Source organism: Rhinopithecus roxellana, chromosome 1 (genome assembly GCF_007565055.1).
Source record: "Rhinopithecus roxellana isolate Shanxi Qingling chromosome 1, ASM756505v1, whole genome shotgun sequence".
Lineage (NCBI taxonomy): Eukaryota > Metazoa > Chordata > Mammalia > Primates > Cercopithecidae > Rhinopithecus > Rhinopithecus roxellana.
In genome coordinates this window covers 139,562,227-139,569,964 of record NC_044549.1, presented here as the reverse complement: position 1 = coordinate 139,569,964, position 7,738 = coordinate 139,562,227, and the positions used below count along the sequence as shown (strand labels likewise).

At 36.7% G+C, this 7,738-nt stretch overlaps 1 pseudogene; it reads right to left on the bottom strand.

Moving 5' to 3' along the window:
* Positions 1 to 462: 462 nt before the first annotated feature.
* LOC104662284 lies at positions 463 to 1,537 on the bottom strand (annotated as a pseudogene).
* Between the last annotated feature and the right edge of the window lie 6,201 nt (positions 1,538 to 7,738).

The window sequence follows — 7,738 nt, the reverse complement described above, 5'->3', positions numbered from 1 at the left end:
AAAAAGCGGGGGTGGGGGGGATGGGCATGAAGGCTGATCATTCAAAATAAAACAAACTAAAAAAGTATTAACGTGAAGATTAAAACAATTTTGCATTACATTATTTACATGAAAGCAATGCTATCACTTCCCTGTGTGGACTCAGGAGAGCACCCGGGCATTTTCCTTAGAGAAAAGTGGGGTGGCTTTTAGGAGGCGAGGGACTTCCCATAACAATGCATCTCACGCTATTTGGAATGACTATTAAAAAAAGAATAATGTACAATCAAAGTCCTAGACCACATTGTAGAACTTTGGAGGGTGCTCGCTCCAACCGCCTGTCACCTTCGTTCCTGAGTTAAGCCAAAACAAACAAACAAAACAAAACCAAAAAACATGTAAAGCCATGCCAATCTCACTTTGTTTTCTGTGCAAGTTAGGTTTTGTCAAGAAAGGGTGTGATGCGACTAAGTTACGGTCTGCCTAGAAGCATTTGCGGTGGAAAATGGAGGGGCCAGACTCATCACACTCCTGCTTGCTAATCCACATCTGCTGGAAGGTGGAGAGGAGGCCAGGATGGGGCTGCCTATCCACAGGGAGTACTTGCGCTGGGAGGAGCAATGATCTTGATCTTCGTGGTGCTGGGCGCCAGCGCCGTGATCACCTACATCTTGTCCATGATGCTAGGGTACATGGGTGGTGCTGCCAGACAGCACTGTGTTGGCACACAGGTCTTCGTGAATGTCCACGTCACACTTCATGATGGAGTTGAAGGGAGTTTCGTGGATGCCAAAGGATTTCATGCCCAGGAAGGAAGGATGGAAGAGAGCCTTGGGGCAGCAGAACTGTTGGTTGCGGATGGTGATGACCTGGCTGTACGGCACCTCATGACTATTCTCCAGGGAGGAGCTGGAAGCCACCACGGCCATCTCCTGATCCAAGTCCAGGGCGACCTAGCACAGCTTCTCCTTGATGTCACACGCGATTTCCTGCTTGGTCATGGTGGCGAAGCTGTAGGTGCTGGGTGAGGATGTTCATGAGGTAGTGAGTCAGGTTATGGCCAGCCAGGTCCAGATGCAGGATAGCGTGGGGGAGGGCATACCCCTCGTAGATGGGCACAGAGTGGGTGACCCTTCGCCAGAGTCCGTCACCATGCCAGTGGTACCACCAGAGGCCTACAGGGACAGCATGGCCTGGATGGCCACGTACATGGCTGGGGTGCCGAAGGTCCTCAAACGTGATCTAGGTCATCTTCTCGTGGTTGGCCTTGGGGTTCAGGGAGGGGCTCGGTCAGCAGCACAGGGTGCTCCTCGGGAGCCACAGGCAGCTCGTTGTAGGTGTCATGCCCGATCTTCCATGTCGTCCCAGTTCAGGGTCAGGATGTCCCTCTTGCTCTGGGCCTCCTCGCCCACTATGAGTCCTTCTGACCCGTGCCCAACATCACGCCCTGGTGGCTGAGACGCCCCACAATGGATGGGAAGACGGCCCCAGGGGCATCGTCACCCGTGAAGCTGGCCTTGCACATGCCGGAGCCCTTATTGACTACAAGCTCAGCGATATCATCATGGTGAGCTGGTGGCGGGTATGGATCTGTGGCGGAGCAGTGAGGGCGAGGCTCTGCGCTCACTGGGCGGACGCCGTCTCCGCAGTCCTCTTCTATGTCCTCTGTGTCTTTTAAGTATTTGTATATTGTCTTATCTTAAATGTTTCTGTTGATAACACCTTTAAGTCTTGGGGTTACCTTATAACTTCATGTATAGTAGGTGAATCTTAAAATTTATGTAAGGACTTAAATATGTCCCATTTTTATTTATCACTAGAAGACTGTTTGTGTCATTTTGACTGACATTACAAGCCAAATCAGCTGGTGTGACTGCAAATAGACAGGATATTAACACGGGCTATGAAAGAAAACATACGAGTCTGACTAATAATGTTGATGCTTCTTCTAGAAAAAAATATCCCTTATTCTTATGTCTCCTGTGGTTAACTTTCTCTCTTTTTTCTAGCCTACAAAGGTGCTAGAGTGGCAAGGCTTTACATTCAAATGACCATATAAAGTTGTGTGTGTGTGTATGTGTGTGTGTGTGTACTTAAATTAAAAACATTTTCTTTTAAATCTTCAGTAAAGGCAAAGTAGCTTTAAATGTTTGAAACCAACAATGTAGACTCATATGCGTATACACACACACACACATACATACATATATATTGTGATATTTATACCAATTGATTTAGAAATAAAAAGTTTCCTTTGGGAGGCCAAGGCAGGTGGATAAACTGAGCTCAGGGGTTTGAGACCAGCCTGACCAACATGGTGAAACCCCGTCTCTACTAAAAATACAAAAAATTAGCTAGGCGTGATGGCACACGCCTGTAATCCCAGCTACTTGGAAGGCTGAGGCAGGAGAATCGCTTGAACGCGGGAAGCATAGGTTACAGTGTGCCGAGATAGCGCCATTGCACTCCAGCCTGGGTGACAAGAGTGAAACTCCATCTCAAAAAAAAAAGGAAGGAAGGAAGGAAGGAAGGAAGGAAGGAAGGAAGGAAGGAAGGAAGGAAGGAAGGAAGGAAGGAAGGAAGGAAGGAAGGAAGGAAGGAAGGAAGGAAGGAAGGAAGGAAGGAAGGAAGGAAGGAAGGAAGGAAGGAAGGAAGGAAGGAAGGAAGGAAGGAAGGAAGGAAGGAAGGAAGGAAGGAAATGAAAAGTTTCTACTGATGTGGAAGAAATACAATTTGAGTATGTTTTCTTCTTAATACTAGTTCATAAACTCTTAAATCGTTACCTAATAGTGTTCTGTTCTATCATTACTTTTCTGAGAAATGAGGTGGTTTTAGACAATTTTCAAGGTTCTTTCCTTTTTGTCTTCTTTTTATTTCTAGTTATTATTATTTTTCAATGTTCGATTTCATTTACTACATTATTTAAATATTATACGTGGGTTGAAATTTCTGTAACCAATGGTTAACTGGTATGTAATAAAAAACAAAATGACTTGGGCATTCAAGGACTATGCTTTCAAATATTTGAGTAAAATCTATGGTTTAGTCTATTAATTCTAATGTTTGATCACTAAGTAATGCATGACTAAATGCTTTATTGATGCAATAACTTCAGATCCATTTTCTACTTGACAAAATACAAAATAAAACAAAACACAAAATAAAACAAAACCTTTTCAAAGTTAGATTTTATACAGTAATAGACTTAAAACTTGCCTTTCTTTATCTCTGGCAGTTATTGACCTTTCTTACAAGAGATTATTAGCTAAAGATCACAGCCTTTTTATTTTGTTACCTTAAAGCTGAAGAATTTATTATCTCATCCTTAAGGCTATGGCAGATCATTTTCTTCATGGGCTGTGTAGTACATAAATAATGCAAGATTTAAAGTCTTAGAATTCCTTTATCAGCAGATAGCAAAGTACTTAAAAAATCATTTTCTGGTTTGAGGTAATAGGCTACCTTTATTCTGAATCTACTCAACGCTTTGTGAACTGCTTCTATATGGGAGATAAGCAAGTGACACTGGACAAATCTAACAGCAGACCTGCCTCAGACTGAATCCACCCTCCATAAAATTCACCAGCAAAGAGAATTGATGTAAACACAACTTTAGTGTTTAAGATTATAATTTGGATGCAGCCACCTCTTTTATTTCCATTACTGGGTTTCTGCCATGGCTGTTAGTACAGGAATGAAATAATTTGGATGATGGAAATGGAACTATGTAGTAAGATTGAGGAGAAAACTGCATAACTCTGATGCTCAGTAGAAATATTTTGGAAATTGGAAACAGAATGGCCATATTTACTTTCCTTAGTCAAGTTTAAATAATATAGGAGACAGGACGGGCCTGACTGACAGAAATATAACACATTTCTCAAATACTACAAGTTCTATTAACACCCAGGATAGGAGAAATAAAAGTCAGTATTACACTTTTCAAAAATGTATGTACTGGAATTTTGCCAAGTAATTATGTAGCAAATTTTGACCAGCTTTAAGATGGTTATCAACAGAGGATTCAAACTTTTCTGACTCTAGAAATTCAGAGGCCTAATTAAACTTAGCTATATTCTAAAAATCACTTTTACTTTTAAAGCAGTATCAAGAATTGGCTTATGCATTTTATTCCTAAGATGTTAGACTGCTATCACCCAGAAAGAAACAAAAATCTTCAATGAACCTGTATCATTTTCTGTGTTAAATATTCGATGGTCAACATAATTCAATTAGCTGGCTTTGAATAATAATAATGAAAAGAACAAAATTTCAGTGTAAATTGTATAAATTAAATCTTTTACATGTATAGTATAATAATTATAGGTATTCAAACACAAATAAACATCTTAATAAAAAAATTGAAAATCTTTTTGCCTCACTCACTTTATTTCATGCCTCAATAAGGATCTAACTAATAAAGCAATAAAGATAATTAATGACATATTTTTCAAAAATCTTCAACAAATGCTTTAAAAAAACGAGTCTTAGGTAAACTGTGATTGAAACAAAACAAATTCAGCCAACCCAAAACTGTATTATGTAATATTTTTACTTTTTGATTCTTTTCTCCAGTTTTTTAGAGCAAAGGAAAAATAGAATTATCAAACTTTCAACTGAAGTTATGTATGGTTTAGGTCTTTTATCTGGTTTAACTAATTTAACATTCTCATTTTAAAGTAACAGAAAGTAAAATCTGTATAATCTACCTCTCCAGATCTATTAATCTCTGCAATAAAAATTTTAAATAGCATTCTACATTTGCTATCACAATTGTGTCAGAAAATGGATGTGATGTTTTAAATAGTTTAATATGAGAAAATTAAGTTGATATTGTGGGAAAACATGCTACAAAGCCAATTAGTAATTAATTTATTTCAAAATATTTTTATTATAATAAATTATAGCAAATATTTATCTAAAACTTAGTTTAGGAAGATGAAGCCTGAAAGATAAATAAGACATGTATTGAGTTAAAGAAGCAGTCCAGGCCGGGCGCGGTGGCTCACGCCTGTAATCCCAGCTCTCAGGGAGGCAGAGGCGGGAGGATAGCTTGAGCCCAGGAGTTCGAGACCTGCCTGGGTAATACAGCGAGACCCCGTTCTCCACAAAAAGGAAAAATAAAAAAAAGACAAAAAAAAAAAAAAAATAAAGAAGCAGTCCAATGAAGACAGACAAATAAATATTTATAATTAAAGTTATGATTAAATAGGAGATAAATAAAGCTACAATTATGTGGTAAAAGGATTTTCCAAGCAAGGTGTAATTTGGTGGAGATAGATGGGATATATATGAATGTTTAAATAGTTATGCAAATATTAATTTATAGGGTATTTTTAATGTGAGCATATGAGTAATGTGCTATAATAAAATACATTAGGGGACAAAAATGATGGACCTAAATGTGGGTATTATTTGTCAGGTAGAAAAAAATGTGAATGTGAGTTTATTTAAACATGGTAATATTATCCTACTAGTATGATAATATTTCTACTGGGCCCATAAAACATTTTGTCAACCTTTGTTTTATACTATACATTACTTACAAAACAGGGCATAATTCCTCTGCTCTAAAGGAAATACATCCCGAAGCAGTTAAAAAAATAAAGAAAAAGAAAAAAAAAAACCATGTTATTTCATGTAAATGTGCTCTTAAGCATTTTGAATAAGTAGGTCATTGACGTGGTACAAAAGCTTTTCCAGTCTCTCATGTAAATATGCATTTGACAGTTTAGTAAATTTCAGGTCAGTGGTCCAATAGACCAAAAAGTCTTGGGGCTATTGGAGTGTATCCTGTAAATGCACGTTAAGGGAATTTAAAAGTTGCAGATTATTGACTTGATTATTGATGCAAAGTAATCAATACAGTTTAACAGGTAATTAAATATCCTGTCATAAAAAGTACATTTATAGAGTGCAGTCATAATTTATTAACAGACTGTAATGTAATATCACTTTTAAAGTTATTTGGTTAATGTTGACATTCTTTTTTGGTACTTCTTCTTTTCTTTTCCATTTTTCTTCCATGTATAAATATGCTTCACTTTAATAATGCTACAGACTTTTGCAACTTTCAGTAAACTACTTAAATGGAAGCCATCAAAATTTTTTACTGCATTGTGATTTTATCAATTATACAGATAGTGATTATGTTTTGGTTTTAATTTTCATTTTTATTTTAGAATTATGTCTACTTGTTGTAAGGGTGGATTGCGTGATGCTAAGGTTTGGGCTTCTATCAATCCCATCATCTAGATAGTAAAAATAATACCCAATAGAACGTTTTTCAGACATTCCCAACTGCCTTTGAAGTCTCCAGTGTCTCCTATTCCCATCTTTAGGTACATGCGCACCCAAGAATTAGCTCCTACTTCTAATTAATTAGCCCCTGCTTCTCTATTTTATAAAATAGTTTCAGTATTAGTAGTACCAATTTTCTTTGTACATCTGGTAGAATTCTGCTGTGAATCTACCTGGTTCAAAGCTTTTTAGAATCAGTAGATTTTTCTTTTTTACTGAATCAATTTTAGAACTCATTTGTCTGCTCAGGGTTTCAACTTTTTTCTGATTCAACCTTAGGAGGTTGTGTGCTTTCAGGAGTTCATCCGTTTCTCCTAGATTTTCTAGTTTGTGTACATAGAAGTGTTCATAGTCGTCTCTGAGGATATTTTGTATTTCTTAGGATGAATTTTAGTGTTACCTTTGTCATTTCTGATTGTATTTATATGGCTCTTCTCTCATTTTTTTCTTTATTAATCTAGCTAATGGTTTAATGATCTTGTTTACCCTTTCAAATGAATAACCAAGTTTTTGTTTCCTTAATCCTTTGTATAGTTTTTGGGGCCTCAATTTCATTTAATACTGTTGTGCTTTCTTTTCTTCTGCCAGGTTTGGGATTAGTTTGTTCTTGTTTTTCTAGTTTCTTTGATTGTGATGTTAATTTGAGATCTTTTAACTTCTTCAAATAGCCATTTAGCATTATAATAATTCCCCTTAACATTGCTGTTGCCACATCACAGAGATTTTGATATTTGCGTCTCTGCTTTCACTTGTTTCAAAGAATATTTTGATTTCTTCCTTAATTTCACTGTTTACCCATAAGTCATTCAAAATCTATTTGTTTAGTTTCTATGTGATTGTGTAGTTTTTGAGAGTTCTTCTTTGTATTGATTTCTATTTTTATTTCATTGTGGTTCAAGCATATACTTTGTATGATTTCCATTTTTTTAAATTGAGACTTGCTTTATCACCAAGCATGTGGTTGATCTTACATTATGCTCATGTTCAGATGAGAAAAATGTATATGCTATGGTTATTGAGTGTAGTGTTACATAGATATTTGTTGAGTCAAATAGGTCAAGTGTCAAATTTAAGTCAAGAATTTATTTGTTAGTTTTCTGGTTCATTGATATGTCCTAACGCTTTCAGTGGGTGTTGAAACTCCTCACTATTATTGTGTGGCTGCCTAAGTCTTTTTGAAGGTCTAGAAGTAATTGTTTTATGAATCTGGGTGCTCCAAAGTTGGATGCATATATATTTAGTATAGTTAAATTTTCTTGTTAAATTGAACCTTTTATCATTATGTAATGACCTTCTCTGTCCATTTTTACTGTTGTTAATAAAATGTCTGTTTTATCTAATACATGCGTAGAAATCTCTACTTTTTTTGTTTTCCATTTGTGTGATAGATCTCTTCCCATCCCTTTACTTTGAACCTATGGGTGTCATTACATGACAGATGGAACTCTTGAAGACAGTA